The sequence below is a fragment of the Cornus florida genome, unplaced genomic scaffold, assembly GCF_030987335.1.
Source record: "Cornus florida cultivar Cherokee Brave unplaced genomic scaffold, ASM3098733v1 CherokeeBrave_3.0.0_Hap2_Chr10, whole genome shotgun sequence".
Classification (NCBI taxonomy): Eukaryota; Viridiplantae; Streptophyta; class Magnoliopsida; order Cornales; family Cornaceae; genus Cornus; species Cornus florida.
This window is the reverse complement of record NW_026775580.1, coordinates 284,713-302,677: the sequence shown is the minus strand read 5'-3', so window position 1 is coordinate 302,677 and position 17,965 is coordinate 284,713. Positions and strand designations below refer to the sequence as shown.

General features: G+C 35.4%; 1 long non-coding RNA gene across 2 annotated transcripts; it reads left to right on the top strand.

The window, feature by feature from the left end:
• Positions 1 to 14,970: 14,970 nt before the first annotated feature.
• LOC132279178 (uncharacterized) lies at positions 14,971 to 17,705 on the top strand. Of its 2 annotated transcripts, XR_009471233.1 has the most exons (3): positions 14,973 to 15,235; positions 16,680 to 16,811; positions 17,440 to 17,705. It is a non-coding gene; the product is annotated as an uncharacterized LOC132279178 (long non-coding RNA). The 2 variants fall into 2 exon arrangements; XR_009471232.1 differs by lacking the exon at positions 16,680 to 16,811 and having other exon boundaries at positions 14,971 to 15,235.
• The last annotated feature ends 260 nt before the right edge of the window (positions 17,706 to 17,965 follow it).

The following is a 17,965-nucleotide window of genomic DNA, read 5'->3' as shown; positions in this document are numbered from 1 at the left end:
GCGTACACAATGTGTTTTATGTTTCCATGTTGCGGATATTTCTGCGAGATGAGGATCGGTATCAACATATCGATGTTGGAGGAGATTGAGTTGTAGCCGGATGCAACTTATTTGGAGCCATCGTGTTGTATTGTCGGTCGTAGGGATCAAATCCTTCGTACCAAGGTTATTCTTTTGGTTCATATTCAGTGTGAGGTTGAGTCCATTTGGGAATGGGAGGATGTCATTCGCTCGCAGTTTCCTAAATTATGGGAAGAAGGTAAGAGCGAATTCCGAGGATGGAATTCCTTTTGTTATGGGGAAGAATGTAATACCCCTAATTTTAAAAAGACAGTCCTGAAATTTAATTTATTTATTTAACTGCATTTTTTAGTGTTTAACTATTTAATTGAATGCTATTATTTGGATGCATTGATGAATTATTTTAATTATTTTGTTTCCTTAATTGAATTAAGTGTTGTATTTATTTGTTAATTTTTTTAGTTAATTGGATTTTGTTTTATTTGGTTATTTGATGTAATTGTATTAATTATATTAATTAGTTAAATACGTTAGTTGGATTTCTTGTTTAATGAATTATATGGTTATTAAGTATTAACGTATCATTAGGGTTTTGTATAGCCGACTTAGGGTTGGTGTAAAATTAAACTTAGGGTTTAATGACGCCCTATATATATATTGCATTATACGTATGTTTAGGGTTACAAACAAAACCTTATTCACGTATACAGTGAGATAGAGAGACACAGAGAAGCAGAGAGTGGAAACTTGAGAGCTTGCAGAGAGGTTCAAGGATTTTGTTTTATTTGGTTATTTGATGTAATTGTATTAATTATATTAATTAGTTAAATACGTTAGTTGGATTTCTTGTTTAATGAATTATATGGTTGTTAAGTATTAACGTATCGTTAGGGTTTTATATAGCCGACTTTAGGTTGGTGTAGAATTACACTTAGGGTTTAATGACTGTAATAACCCGGATTTTCACGGATATTTTTTTTCCGTTGTCTTTCCTTTCTGAGTTCAGTTCCTCTTCGCTTAGTGTCGTCTCGAGTGCTCTGGAGTGATTTCCAAGATTTTTTTCTATGGATTGACAACTTCCTTTGAGGACCGAGTCGATTCTACATTTTTCGTTTTTCAACACTATTCACTTTTCATCCTTTTTCCTATTTTGTCTTTTCCCCGTTTGACACTTTGTTGGTGTAACCACACTTCTTGTGTTTGGAGTTGGTTTTTGACTTCATGTATCTCCATTTTGAGTGGTTTCGACGAAATATGTATCTTTACTTTTGCAAGAAAGTACTCTGGTTACTCCCGGTATCCATAGGGGCATAGATGCAAAGTTCTTTGAAATTATTTTCTTTTCTTGGCGTGTTTTTCGTAAATATCTTTTGAAGAAATTTTATTTCAGGGGTTTTTAAGAAAACATTTTTGGAAGATATTTTCATTCTGGGCCATTAGTGCAGTTTTTACTTTTTGGAGGGGCCATTGTGCAATTAATGAAAGTTATTGCTAAACGTCTTGTTTTGAGCCTAGATCCTTGTACGGGATTCATTTTCACTTTTCGTCAAGTCGTGTACTCTTAGAAATTCCTTCTGGTCATTGTTTTCCAGTTTCAGGGTTTTTGGCCCCGGTTTCCGCCAAACTTGTTTTGGGCATAACTTTCTGCTCGGGACTCGATTTTTGACGTCGTTTCTTCCGTTATTCTTATTTTATCATTTTGAATCTTTTTCATTCACAAATTTTTGCCATTTGAGCGTGTCTACTCAAATTTTAATTTTTCAGACCCGGAGGGGCCCGTTCGGGGCATTTTTTTGAGATTTCTATAAAAGGAGGGTGAGATATTTCATTTTTCATCTTCTCCCCTCTTCATGCACGACCTGGAGCTCCCATGGCAGCCCAAGGGGTGCTGCCATCTTCTTTCTCCTCTTTTGGTTCACTTTTCCTTGACGGAAAGTCTTCAGCCTTAACGTTTGTTGTTCCCCTAGCCGTGCTCTACCTTTCCCCCTTATTAGAATTCAGTTTTGACCATTTTTTGAGTTTGGTTTTGAGGTCAAGTTATGATTTTGATGGGGCTTTCATGGGGGTTATATTCACGGCGTTGTCCCCGATAAAACCTAGTAGTTTCGTCGGATTCAGAGCCGTTCCATTTTGATGGCTTTTGAGATTTTCATCTCAAATTGAGGTAGGGAATGTTTTAGGCTTTTGTGTGTTGTATTGAGTATTTAGTATGATTATACAACTTATATATATGCCTTGTATCAAATCTTCAAAGTTATTAATTTTTATTTCTTTGTATAAGATTTAAATTTCATGATGATATATAACTTTGATTTGAATTGTGGCATGCTAGAAAATCTAGTTTTAATATGTTTGTTAACATATATTAAATTGGGATTAATTAAATAAGAATTGCTCTTTTTAATTAATATTTATCTTTTGTGAAAGATTAAAGTGCATGGCCGTACCTTGCATGAAATTAAGTTGTAGTATGCTTCTAAATTAGATTTTGGCATGTTGTTTAACATACTTTAATTTGAGAGCATTTGGACAAGTATGAAAATCTAGAGATTTTAATTAAAATGATTAATTAAAATCTAATTAAGGGTTCCGTTGGCCTAATTGAGTGTTTAGCTTGATATTTGTGATAACTATGACTTATGTACTAGCATATGTTAATTTGGGACTATTTAGAGCTGTTTTAGAATTGAGAGATTTAATTATCATGATGTAATTAAATTCTACCTTGTTGCACCGTTGATTGAATCATGTAATTGACATTGATAATATGTTTAAGGCTTGATTTTAGGCTTATAATGGAATTATGAGTTTATGTTCCAATATTGAATTATATTGTTATAGCGTGTAACGAATCGCACACTGAAGATTCGACATGTGATGTTATTATAGTGTGTAACGAATCACGCTCTGAAGATTCGACATTGTCATCCTATAGTAGTTGTGGATTTAGAGCATGTGTTGTATGGTTACAACTTACTTATGCATGAAGGTAGTTTCGTGTACTGTTTAATACGCATATAAGTTGTTAACTTAATTATTTTGGAGTCTTGGGACATTGTTACTGTGATATGGCTAAAGTTCGGCTTTAGTGCGGGAGGTATGAGTTCTCCCCAATTGAGATAGTGCGCACTAGGGTGGTCTTCCCAGCAGTTTAATGCCTGGAATAACCAATTTGTTCTTGGTTTCGTCCGAGATGTGATGTCTAAGTCTTCCACTATTTATTGTCGCATTCAATTCCAAGTTTGCAACCATGTTTATATTGTGACTTGTGGTTTTGGCTATCGGCAATTTGATGTTATTAAGTACATCTATATTAAATTGTTATATTTAGTTAATTTCACACTTTTATATTTCTAGTTGATAACTTAGAGAATCTATGTCTTGATGTGTGGTATTAGATATTCTAATTATGCTAAATTGTTATATTTAGTTGATTTTGCATTTGAGACTTCAAGTTGATAACCTTGAGAACCACTATGTTGTTGCTTTGTGTAAACATGCTCCTATGTTGTTGCTTTGTGTAAGCATGACCCTATGTTGTTAAAATTGTATGAATGAGGTGATTGATACTAGAAATGATCTTAGGTAGGTAGGATACTCCCTGAGTCTCACCTTGACATAGACGTTAGGTGGAATGAACCACAATAATTAAATCATGCAACTTGTAAAACTTTAGGTCGATGCATGCTCATTTCCTACGAGTAGCTTTATGTTACTCACCCCTATGATAATGGGGCATATTTCAGGTACATGATACAAGATTAGAGATTGTAATTGCTAGGGTGATTTGCTGAGTTGAGCTTCTTTAGAAGCATTCTTGTTCACATGCAAGTGTTAGCATGTTTATGATTTGTCTATGAAATGTAATTTTTCTAACTTTGAGGTTTGACATGTCAAATGTTGTAAATGTATTGTAATGAGGCCATATGCCATTGTAGCACATCTATTTTATCATATTACATACACTTGCATACTCACTTTGGCAAACAATTCCTTCCTTGATGAAACAAAAACCAAAAGTTGCATATTTTTTTTGTTTGACTCTATTATGTTACAGGGGCATTTCGAGTATTTCAAAATGAGTTTTTTTTCATTTTTCCTCACTTGTCATGTAGAAAACTTGATTTTAGGGGGGGGGGGGGGGGAGGGGGGGTTTATTCTTTGAGTTTTTCCAAAAAAATCTATTTAGATACCCGTTTTTACTCTCAGTTGCAGTAGTGGTGGGTTGTCCTCATCGGGCCGCTATGACATCATTTTTGTTTTTGACCTTTCTCCCCCGTCCGGACTCCAAATTGGGTAAATTTTTTTTGAACTTGACTAATTTGTCATTGGCTTTCCAGCGGAGTGCTCTATAGCACCTGAATCCACTTCTTACAAAATGACCATTTTGCCCCTAGGTTCTTTTTGTCCGTTTTTGAAACGACACTTCTGCATTTGTTTCCTTTGGGTTTCATGACCTCATTGAGGGTCACATTGGTGTCTTAGAGTCACATTGTATCTCTAGAGACCGTTGTTTCACCTTTCGCTTCCGCATTTCGGTTCCATTATCGGGTCATCTTTTGGTCATCACTGATGCACTGGGTTTACAAAACTTGGGCCGTCACAAGTGGTATCAGAGCTCCTAGGTTTGAAAACTTTAGGACGACGGGTTTTGGGTGCATATCATGCTTTTGTTGCCATGCTCTATGTGTTTATATGCTTTATGATATCATATTTTGGTTGATAATATGTTTATGTGCTTACGTGTTACATGTTGTATGCCGTTTGTTTAGCATTGTTTTATTCTAATGTAAAGAGCATGACATGTGATGTATGCTAGATTAGAATTGTATATGCATAATTATGTTGCATATTTGGCATGACACGGGATTGGTCATTGAGGCACGAGTTGAGGTTGATGGTGATTGTAGTCACAGTTTCCTGGTAGTATAGGTTGTTATCGACCTTTTTAAGGTAGGTGGATGGTCACCTTTTGTTTAGGCTCTTATGAGATGAGTTGTTTGGCGTTACCATAGTGCTGGATTTGTTGGTTTGGGACCATTATGAGGTTATGGACCTCTTAGGATCCTTGATTGTTCAGGATGATTCCTCTAGAACTTGCGTTTTTCGTGGGTGGGTACATTGTAGGCGGGTGCATAGCACTGTCATGCTACCATACTGGCATGCTACATGTACAGTTCGGATGGAATCAGTATCGATTTTGTTTTGATAGGCGTTGTCCTTTTGATCGATGATGATGGTGTTTATTTTAGGGATCAGTCGTGGTGATTGATTTGGTTGTTGTTGGCATGGCTATAGTTGCCATTTTCTTTGGAGTTCCCCTTGAGTGATGACGCTTTTGGGATCAAGTCGATTGATTGATGTTTCAGGTTGAGAGAGCATTGCATTGTTAGCGTCACTTGTAATGTCACCTCTAGATTTGGAGTTAGATTGTTAGAGTCTTACCATTGTGGTAAGGGCTCACATTTGTTTTGAGACAGGTTGATGTTGTATTGGTTTTTAGAGACAGTTTGTGGCTAGGACTGGTCCTTCCTTTTGCTTAGACACTATAGGACATGATGTCCATAGGGTTCATTGTTGCATTATTTTGTTTTTTGCAGTTTCGTTTACTACCATGTTAGTAGTATGATTTATGATGTTGTGATACATTTGCCTTCTTATTGTGTGGCATTAGCATGCCTTCCTTATATACTTAGAGATGCCATACTGTTATTACGCTTTAATGACATGCTTTTGTGCTTACGTGGAGACGTGTTGCATGTACCTTTGATTTTTATCTATGTGAGTAGATTTCTTTCTGGTAGTTGCATTCCTTGTCATATGCATGATTTTCAGGGTTGGTTTTCCTTTTTGTTTTCCCTCGGTTGCACGTGGAGTGTATGTGGGTTTCCGTAAGGGTTTCCCTGTGAGATTCCTTGTAGAGGAGTTGTCACATCTGTTTTGTCTTAAGTTGTCCATTTGCCTAAGGTGGGAAGGATGCTCCATTTTCATGGTTATCATATCGACACTTGTGGGAGGATAAGGTTTCTTCTCTCTTCTTGGTTCGAGTAAGGGACTTCACAAGGAGTGAGTTTCTTTTCTTCGTTGCGTGGTGCAGAGTTTTAGGGTTGGTTGGTTCATAAGGATCACTATCGTTGTTTTGAGTCCTTGGTGAGGATTTGATGGGATTTTGGTCGACTTACTTCCATGTAGGGGGTGAAGTCTTTGACCTTATTGTCTTCCATTTCAGAGATGGATTCGTGGTGTTGTCCTTCTTAGAACTGGTGATTTCCTTTCTTTCGTGTCTTCCCTTGGGGAGTTTTTACCGTGGTTATTGACGGTTGTGGTGCTCAGAGTGAGTTGATTGGTGTGAGGTCATTTTATGAGGACTTATGTCCATATCATTGAGGATTTGTTTGATTCGTGAGGTGAGCTCAATGCACTTTTGAGAATGTCTTCCGGAGACTTGTTTTCATTTTGGAGGCCTTGATGTGGTTGACTCTTAGGAAGAATTTTGGAGGATCGTTGTTGGATATGGCTTGTTGTAGAGTTTCTCGTCCTAGTTATAACTAGGCATGGTTTTGAGGAATCGTAGTTCCAGTGGTTGTTTATGGATCAATAGAAATTGAGGAATTTTGATTTAGCTTGGTGTTGCTAAGCATGGTTTTGAGAGATTCATCTTGTGACCTTAGTTGTTGGCATTTTGATGTGTGTGCCACTTGGTGGATTTGTATTTTGAGGATTTAGTTATCCGTGATGGGGATGTGGATTTGATGTTTGATCATGGTGATTGGTCTTGTAGTTGATCTATTTCAGGGAGAAATGTGAAGGACTTTCGATGAAATGTCTTATTGTGAGGTTCGTTTTGATTTCTGTAGGCGTTAATTTGCTTGTCAAGTTTTGGATTCCTGATTAATGTTGTTAATAGGGGTATTTGGAGATGTTGGTTTTGCTGTATTGAGGATTTAAGGCCTTAAGCATAGCGGTACTTATGGCATTGTTGTCAGAGTTTTGGGATTGGCTAGGATGGTCTGGCCAGACATCTTTGGACCATATCACAACTCTCACAAAATGTTGGTCTCCGTAGTGCTTTTGGTAATGATCATTTTTGACATTGATGTCATTTGTATCGAGAGGTTTCTTGGGTAGACCTAGTGGGGGGCAGGTTATGAATTACTGCCTTATACTGCCATGCTACCGTACAACCATACAAAGTTGTGTGTTGTGGGTGAGTACTAGTAGCCATCGATGCTACCTTACTGACGAGTAAGTGTGGGAAGGAACTAGGCACTGTCATTACTACCACACATTTAAGTACGTCGTGGGCGGGTTTTGGTCACTATTCGTACTGCCGCATCATCTTGTTCGGTACCCTGATATGATACGTGGTTATCTTGGAGATCTTTTGGTGGTCATTGTTGGATTGGTATGATGGTTCATCTAGAGGGATGTTTACGGTAGTTATCTTTCATTCCTTTGTCTCACCTTGGGTTCAGTGTGTGAGTTTCGACTTGTTGGGTGGCCATTTAGTCACTTTCCTTTTGAGAGGTTGTCGTGTCATTAGCACGTGGGTGCGAATGACATTAGTTTATGCGTTATCTTTCAGCTTTGGGATTGCTTTTGTATCGTGTTGTGTGGGATACTCGGAGATGTACTCCGTAGTTATCCTGGTTTCGCCTTTTTGTTTTGGTTGGGGCAAGATTTCGGGGACGAAATCCCTTTAAGGTGGGAAGGTTGTAATGACCCGGATTTTCACGGATATTTTTTTCCCGTTGTCTTTCCTTTTTGAGTTCAGTTCCTCTTCGTTTAGTGTTGTCTCGAGTACTCTGGAGTGATTTCCAAGACTCTTTTCTGTGGATTGACAACTTCCTTTGAGAACCGAGTCGTTTCCACATTTTTCGTTTTTTGACACTATTCACTTTTCGTCCTTTTCCCTATTTTGTCTTTTCCTCGTTTCACACTTTGTTGGCGTAACCACACTTCTTGTGTTCGGAGTTGGTTTTTGACTTCATGTATCTCCATCTTGAGTGGTTTCCACGAAATACGTATCTTTACTTTTACAAGAAAGTACTCTGGTTACTCCCGATGTCTATAGGGGCATGGATGCAAAGTTCTTTGAAATTATTTTCTTTTCTTGGGCTGTTTTCATAAATATCTTTTAAAGATATTTTATTTAAGGGGTTTTAAGAAAATATTTTTGGAAGATATTTTCATTCTGGGCCATTAGTGCAGTTTTCACCTTTTAGAGGGGCCATTATGCAATTAATGAAAGTTATTGCTAAATGCCTTGTTTTGAGCCTGGATCCTCGTACAGGATTCATTTTCACTTTTCGTCGAGTCGTGTACTCTTAGAAATTCCTTCTGGTCATTGTTTTCCAGTTTCTGGGTTTTTGGCCCTAGTTTGCGCCAAACTTGTTTTGTGCATAACTTTTTGCTCGGGACTCAGTTTTCAATGTTGTTTCTTTTGTTGTTCATATTTTATCATTTTGAATCTTTTTCATTCACAAAGTTTTGCCATTTGAGTGCGTCTGCTCAAATTTTACTTTTTCGGACCCAGCGGGGCCCGTTCGGGGCACTTTTTGAGATTTCTATAAAAGGGGGGTGAGATATTTCATTTTTCATCTTCTCCCCTCTTCATGCATGACCTGGAGCTCCCATGGCAGCCCAAGGGGTGCTACCATCTTCTCTCTCCTCTTTTGGTTAACTTTTCCTTGATGGAAAGTCTTCGGCCTTAATGTTTATTGTTCCCCTCACCGTGCTCTACCTTTCCCCCTTATTAGAATTCAGTTTTGACCATTTCTTGTGTTTGGTTTTGAGGTCAAGTTATGATTTTGTGGGGCTTTCATGGGGGTTATGTTCACGGCGTTGTCCTCGACAAAACCTAGTAGTTTCGTCAGATTCGGAGCCGTTCCATTTTGATGACTTTTGAGATTTTCATCTCAAATTGAGGTAGGGAATGTTTTAGGCTTTTGTGTGTGTTGTATTGAGTGTTTAGTATGATTATACAACTTATATATATGCCTTGTATCAAATCTTGAAAGTTATTAATTTTTATTTCTTTGTATAAGATTTAAAATTCATGATGATATATAACTTTGATTTGAATTGTGGTATGCTAGAAAATCTAGTTTTAATATGTTTGTTAACATATATTAAATTGGGATTAATTAAATAAGAATTGCTCTTTTTAATTAATATTTATCTTTTGTGAAAGATTAAAGTGCATGGCCGTACCTTGCATGAAATTAAGTTGTAGTATGCTTCTAAATTAGATTTTGGCATGTTGTTTAACATATTTTAATTTGAGAGCATTTGGACAAGTATGAAAATCTAGAAATTTTAATTAAAATGATTAATTAAAATCTAATTAAGGGTTCCGTTGGCCTAATTGAGTGTTTAGCTTGATATTTGTGATAACTATGACTTATGTACTAGCATATGTTAATTTGGGACCATTTAGAGTTGTTTTAGAATTGAGAGATTTAATTATCATGATGTAATTAAATTCTACCTTGTTGCACCGTTGATTGAATCATGTAATTGACATTGATAATATATTTAAGGCATGATTTTAGGCTTATAATGGAATTATGTGTTTATGTTCCAATATTGAATTATATTGTTATAGTGTGTAACGAATCGCACACTGAAGATTCGACATGTGATGTTATTATAGTGCGTAACGAATCGCGCTCTGAAGATTCGACATTGTCATCCTATAGTAGTTGTGGATTTAGAGCATGTGTTGTGTGGTTACAACTTACTTGTGCATGAAGGTAGTTTCGTGTACTGTTTTATATGCATATAAGTTGTTAACTTAATTATTTTGGAGTCTTGGGACATTGTTACTGTGATATGGCTAAAGTTCGGCTTTAGTGCGGGAGGTATGAGTTCTCCCCAATTGAGATAGTGCACACTAGGGTGGTCTTCCCAGCGGGTTAATGCCTGGAATTACCAATTTGTTCTTGGTTTAGTCCGAGACGTGATGTCCAAGTCTTCCACTATTTGTTTTGGCATTCAATTCCAAGTTTGCAATCATGTTTATATTGTGACTTGTGGTTTTGGCAATCGGCGATTTGAAATTGTTAAGTACATCTATACTAAATTGCTATATTAGTTGATTTCACACTTTTAGATTTCTAGTTGATAACTTAGAGAATCTATGTCTTGATGTGTGGTATTAGATATTCTAATTATGCTAAATTGTTATATTTAGTTGATGTTGCATTTCAGATTTCAATTGATAACCTTAAGAACCACTATGTTGTTGCTTTGTGTAAGCATGCTCCTATGTTGGTGCTTTGTGTAAGCATGACCTTATGTTGTTAAAATTGTATAAATGAGGTGATTGATGCTAGAAATGATCTTAGGTAGCTAGGATGCTCCCTGAGTCTCACCTTGACATAGACGTTAGGTGAAATGAACCACAATAATTAAATCATGCAACTTAGGGTCGATGCATGCTCATTTCCTACGAGTAGCTTTATGTTACTCACCCCTACGATACTGGGGCATATTTCAGGTATAGGATACAAGATTGGAGATTGCAATTGCTTGGGTGATTTGCTAAGTTGAGCTTCTTTAGAAGCATTCTTGTTCACATGCAAGTGTTAGCATGTTCGTGATTTGTCTATGAAATGTAATTTTTCTAACTTGGAGGTTTGACATGTCAAATGTTGTAAATGTATTGTAATGAGGCCATAGGCCATTGTAGCACATCTATTTTATCATATTACATACACTTGCATGCTCACTTTGGCAAACAATACCTTCCTTGATGAAACAAAAACCTAAAGTTGCATATTTTTTTTGTTTGACCCTATTCTGTTACAGGGGCATTTCGGGTATTTCAAAATGAGTTTTTTTCATTTTTCCCCACTTTTCATGTAGAAAACTTGATTTTAGGGGGGGTTTCTTCTTTGAGTTTTTCCAAAAAAATCCGTTTAGATGCCCGTTTTTACTCTCAGTTGTAGTAGTGGTGGGTTGTCCTCGTCAGGCCGCCACGACATCATTTTTGTTTTTGACCTTTCTCCCCCGTCCGGACTCGAAATTGAGTAAAAATTTTTTTGAACTTGACTAATTTGTCATTGTCTTTCCAGCGGTGTGTTCTATAGCACCTGAATCCACTTCTTGCAAAATGACCATTTTGCCCCTAGGTTCTTTTTGTTCGTTTTTGAAACGACACTTCTGCATTTGTTTCCTTTGGGTTTCATGACCTCATTGAGGGTCACATTGGTGTCTTAGAGATGCATTGTATCTCTAGAGACCGTTGTTTCACCTTTCACTTCCGCATTTCGAATCCATTATCGGGTCATCTTTTGGTCATCACTGACGCACCGGGTTTACAAAACTTAGGCCGTCACAATGACGCCCTATATATATTGCATTATACGTATGTTTAGGGTTACAAACAAAACCCTATTCATGTATACAGTGAGATAGAGAGACACAGAAAAGTAGAGAGTGGAAACTTGAGAACTTGCAGAGAGGTTCAAGGAGGTTGTAACAGAGTGCTTCTAGGTTGAACCAAGAGCGTCGGAGGTGTAGAATAATAGTCGACAACATTGACGAAAAACTTAGAGACGACAGTTTTAGTTTTCTAACCAGAAATTAGAGGCAAGTCTCTGTTCTTTTCTTTCCCGTTAATTCGTGTTCTATGCATGCCTAGTTAAGACTCCAGGGGTTAATCGAAGGTTAAAATAGATGAAACGAATGTTATGGTTCATCCTGTATGCATGTTAAATCGGTTTTTAGTTCTATTGTTTTAATCTGTCCTGGTGTTGCTTAAATGTATTGACTGAAATCTTGTTACCGATTGTTTTCAAATCTAGTGTTAAATTCATATTGTGGTCATACATCTATGTTGGAGGATTGGTCTGAGACATTAAATGAGCTCTAGAATAAGTACTTAAAACAGTGTTTATATTCACCAAATTAATCTGTTGTGGGTTGCTTACAATTTCGGACTAAGTTTCTATTGTCAGTGCTTCTAAACCTATGTTCTATGCATGCTATCATTGCATATCAGTGATTTAAAATTTATCTAGAACTGAGTTTAAACCTAGAACAAAGATTTAAAAACATCACAGAGGCTCCGTTAATCACCGGAGTTGGAGAAGAAGACACAGAAACAGTTGACGGCGTCTAAGAGAGTGAGAGCAGGCTCAAAAAGGGGACAGAGCCGGCTCTGTAACCCTTAGAGCCGGCTCTAAGTGCCATAGAGCCGGCTCAATCAGATAAGAGAGCAGGCTCAATTTTTTTTAGAGCCTGCTCTTGCCCAATTTTTGCATACTGTAAGGTTTTGGTGCGTGGTTTGGACTGTACTGTGTTTTGGCATGTCTTTTAAATTGTACTAAATGTGTTTTGGGATTGTAATAGACTTATGAAGCTATGGAAAACATTAATCTGAAATTTGATTAAATCTTGGAGTAACATACAGTTAAGGAAAAACTGGTATTTTTGCACACTATTGTGCTAGTTTATGTTTCAAAACTTTGTAAGGTTTTATTATAGGATTTAATGATATATATATATAAATCATGTTTTATAGTGTTTTAAGTATGGTGACTTAATTAAACTCAACTATACTTAGGTTGGATTTAATTAGTACTTAAATTGTTATTAAACTGTACCAATTCATGGTTTTATTGGAGGATTTACTAGGTTTATTTACTGGGGCTTAGCAAGATTGTTGTATATGATTTCACTATATATATAATCATATTTTTCCATAGTATTATAAGTATAGAGAATTAACTAAAAGTTCCTATGCTTAGCTTGGGTATAATTGATACTTAAATTTGTGTTAACTGTATCAATTCATGGACTATATTGGAGAATATAAACGCTTGAATTTAGTATAGCAGTTTACATTACTGGAATTGGATTGTGGGCTCTATATTGAAAGCCTGTTATATATATATGCATTAAATTTATGATTGTGTATATTCTAGAGTATAGTTGATGGCTATTTGATTACTATATTATTAACTGCGTTAACTGGAGGATTATATGTACTGGTATGGGACGGTGACATACTAGGTATGGACTAGTTCAAACACTAAGTTCTACCTAATTTGGATTAAGTTATAGATTAATCATATAGGTTAAGTCCATCACCTACTTGTGTCATATCAATTGAGAATTGAATGACCCACTATGGTTTCAAGATGGATTTGTTATACATATATCAGACCACTACACAGATGGATGGTATTTTGTATTAGGAGGAGTACGGACCTTATATATATATATATATATTATATGGTGCCGTGGTATGAGCTTGAGTCTCATGACCATGGTTAGGGCGCATATATCGCTTAGGATGGATAACTGGACATAGGTGTTGTTCCCTGGTAGGTCTAGGTACTCATGCCCACCTTAGGGTGCGTATTTGCATGTTGCCTTCTATTCAGGTTGAGACAGACCTACTGGACTAGCGAGCGTCCTATAGTGTATATTATATACTTATATGGACTACTCTAGACATTGTTGAGTCTTCCTAGGATGTATCTGCGTATCGGATTACTGTTTGGATTGTAGTAGATCAGGACTTGCATGTGGGCCTGACCCACTTCTTTATTTTTCAGTTGTTCGTCAGTTCCAGGGTTAGAGCTTGGTCGTGCAGAGTAGATACAGAGATTCATTCCTCCGACTATGTAGGAATTTTCTTTATGCTAGTTTTAGATTTTTTTCTATTATTTCAATTTCGGTTTGAGAATCTTTAATAAGCGGTCCAATGGAAGGATTCCCGAGTTGTAAACCTATGGAGTTTGGATTTAACAGATTTCAATAATTATATTATTTTAAGGATTTTTCAATTAGCATTCGTTCAGTTTATTATTTTTGTTTCTTATTTCATCTTGTATTCTGTTTTCAATTACATATTGATTGTTTGATATTTCCCTCGAGTTTGGGCCTGGGCCTGATCAACCCGTGTCTCGGATCCGAGGGGTATCACATGTTAATTGCATTGATAATGTAATTCTTGTTAACATATGTCTGAGCATACTTATTGTCATGTTATATGGAATGTTCCATCCTTATATACTTGCATAGGTATTATGTTTTGTTCTTGATTCCGTGTATAATTCTCATCGTGTTAATTGGTTTGATTCCAATCATGTTAATTGCATCGATAATGTAATTCTCGTTAATTTATATTTGAGTAATTTTCTTGTCGTGCTTTATGGAATATCTCTACCTTGCTGCATTGCATAGATTTTGTGCATTATCCTTGACTTCGTGTATTCTTCTTTTCGTGTTAAATTGGTATGTCCCAATCATGTAAATTGCATTGATAATGTGATCCTTATATTCCATTGTTTTCTTATCATGTTGTATGTATCTTACTGGTTATATTCATTGGATTATCCCAATCTTGATTTGTTTCATACATGTTTATGTATCATGATTCTTGTTGCTTATACTCTAGGGTAGCTTAGGATGCTCCCTGAGTCTCATCTTGACATAGACGTTAGGTGGCATGAGCCCTTTAACATGCTTCACCATAAGGTGATATAACCGTAAAACGCTAGGTTGATGCATGCTCATCTCCTACGAGTAGCTTTATGTTACTCACCCACGTAGTGGGGACATTTTTCAGGTATGAAAACTTGGTTCATGTTGCTCATTGCTTCTTGGATGGATTATAACTTTCGTGTTTCTATTTCATGCAAATGTTAGCACACTACAACAAAAATGACTTTTTGTGATGAAAATTTTAATGACAAAATCAATTTAGTTGCTAAAGATAAACCTTTAGTGACCAACAAAATTTTAGTCACACAAAAAGTATGCTTTATTGACCAACTATAGTGTTGGTCATCAATTGTTTGGCGGGAAAAGAATTCACGCTCCCGCAGTTCTTGCAATGGTGCATGTGACGTCGTTTTGGTAAGTATTAGTGACTAAATTTATTTTGTCCTTATTTCCTTCACTAATGCTTTCTATATATTATGAATTAAATTTTATAAAATGACATCAACTCGTCTAAACTCATATAAACCAACCCACACTGTACATGAGCCCCCAAAATTTCCCCCTTTTCAATGCCCCATTCTCACACAATTTTTAAACGTGAAAGCTAATAGCCAGAGATAGAAAAATTGAGAATGAGAAATAGAAAGAGAGCCGAGATCTGCTACAGATTCACACTATCGCCGTCAATGCATCTGAACCATATCTCCTTGTCGCCGATCAGAACATTATCGTCACCACCACAATAAAAATAAAGGTATGGAATTTTGTGTTATTGAATATTTACTACATCCGATGGAACTTAGAAATTAGGGGCTTTGGGTTATATATATTTTTCCAAACGATCAATTTATCTCAAACCCTATCTATTGGGTTATATAGTTTTGTCAGGCAATCATTTTCTCTCCAACCCTAACTCGCTCTTCTTCAGCAGATCTTTCAATAACCTTTATCTTAGGTCTTCAATCAACCGTTAGAGATACTAACATACATATTATTCTTTTTCTCTCTGCAAGTTTCAAAATTTGAAGTCATCTCTCTGATTTAATATGCTTTCAAAAATCCCTCTTTTAATTACTTCTTCTTTTTTTTTTTCTTTTTTTTTTTTGAGTCTGTGATGATGTATAATTTTTTTGACATTGACATTTTTAGTTTTTGATTAGTGATAAGTTAGACATAGAAGCTATTAGTTTCTGAATTCCCAAATATTTATTGTTGGACAATTGGACTGTAAGAATTGTGAAATTTTTTTGTGAATTTGACAAAACTCTCACATTGTGATTCATTAGAAATAGAAGGTTATACTTTCTAAATGCTCAAATATACTAGTTCTTTGATTGTGGGTCTATTTTGTAAGAGCATAAATTTAAATATATTGTTACAACAAAATTAATTGCATTTCATGAAACTTGAAGAACCTTGTTTGAAACCTGGGTACTGCTATTGTTAGTTCTCTCATGAATAAAGATTTTTAAGTAGACTATTGGGAGTATGTTGTCTTAAAAAATTATGTGCTAATCTCTATAGGGAGTCTACATTTGTATGTAATATTATGTACAAATTTTCTGGACTGATATTGTACTCTCTAAAGAACAACTGAGTATAAATACAATCAACCATTGAAGAAAAATTAAATGATTAGAATATTATTTTATCTTGAGTAATTCTTCCTTGGGGTAATTACACCAAGTTTGTTATGTTTCTATTCTTTCCTCTTACTTTTCCTCAAATTTTTACACTTTTAAGGGTGGTCATAGGTAGCTCTCTGCCTCTTCTTTCTTTTTTAGTCATAAAATAAGACCCTATGCAGAGTCTAATTCCTCTTACTAATTAGAGATAACTTTTGTTTGTTCACTGTTATTTTTGTCCCACTAAATACAACACAATAATGGTTGGATAGAATTAATTTATGATCATTGTATATAAATGAGTTATACTTATAATGATTAGCTTAATCCTATGTCAACCCCAATCAAGTAAAATGCAGAATAACCACTGCTACTGAAAGTAGTTGATTGACTAGCAGTGATCATTCAAACTAACATTGTTCTTATACTTATTTTGTTATTATTTTTGTAGGCTTGACTATTCTTAAAATTAGTCAATTTTTTTTACTACTCATCGACTTGGATCTTTGGTAAGAAAGTCTAAAATTGGGTTATGTTGTTGCCATTTCTATTAACTTTTCTTTTACTAACTAGAGATTGAAAAGGAAGTTGATCTGAAAAGAAAAGAATAAGAAAAAGAGCAAAAGTTGAGAAGATCAACGGACAAGCAGAGAGGTGTCTCTCTTCTCTCCATTTCTCAGTTGGTCTTCCTTCAACAGTATCTAGGTAATTGACTTACAATCTGTGAATATATATATATATATATATATATATACACCTATATCTATTTATATATATATCTTCATTTTTGTACTTTAAAATGGTTGCATTGTGTTGATTATTTGAGCCATTATCTTATCTGGTTGTTTCAGATTATACTTTTGTTGCTGTATTTGGATCGAGTTCCATTATACATACATATATATATATGTCTTGATTTTCTTAGATTTTCTGCTTTAGTAATGATGTGCAATGCCAATGTTATACAGTCATACTTGACCCAATTATTTTAATCCGTGTCTCTTTGATAACCTCTCAATTACACTTAAATCCAATCTAACAATTGAGATCAGTTTAGCTTAAATGGCCTACCTTTCTTCTACTTTTGGTTTTCTCTCTCTCACACACACTGGTTCAGGTTTGCATACACATTCCCCAGATTTTGTTTTGAATTGGATTTACATAGAAATGAGTTGAATTAATTGGGTAAACAGATGACAGACCCGAAAGACTTGTAAATCGAAAGATGTATACTTTATCATGTTCTTAGTTTCTTTTTTCTCTCTTAGTTTCTTATATAATTCCTATAAGTTGTGAATAATATTCTAATGGCCTTGTTCTTTTTGAATTGTAGAGCGGTTGATTGGGAGGACATGAAAAAAACAAAGTACTCACGGAAATGACGAAGTAAATTGATGAGATTACTGCATCGAGGCTTGGAAGATTGGTTTTATGTTTTAGTTTGGTTATTTTGTAATGCACAATAGAAATTTTATTTTGTATTAGAGTTGAACAACTGAGAGTAGAAACTTAATCAAATTTATATGTAAGTTTGTATTTGAACTAAAATTATTATGCACTTCGTAATGAAATTTAATGTTATGTTTAAATTTGTGTTGCCATTTGGAATCTAAAATGTGTATGGTTGAATGTTGAAATTTAATTAATGTCAATCAATATATATATATATATATTAATTTTTTTTAACACTAGCAATGAGTGACAAAATAAAATTTTGGCTATTAATAAAATGATGTTTCTTTGTACCTGAGTAGTGACAAAAGCTATTGGTCACCGTTAAATTAGTGACAAAAATATTTGTCACTAATGCCAAAGAAAATGCAACGAAAATTTTCGTTGCTAAAAGGCAATCATTTGTG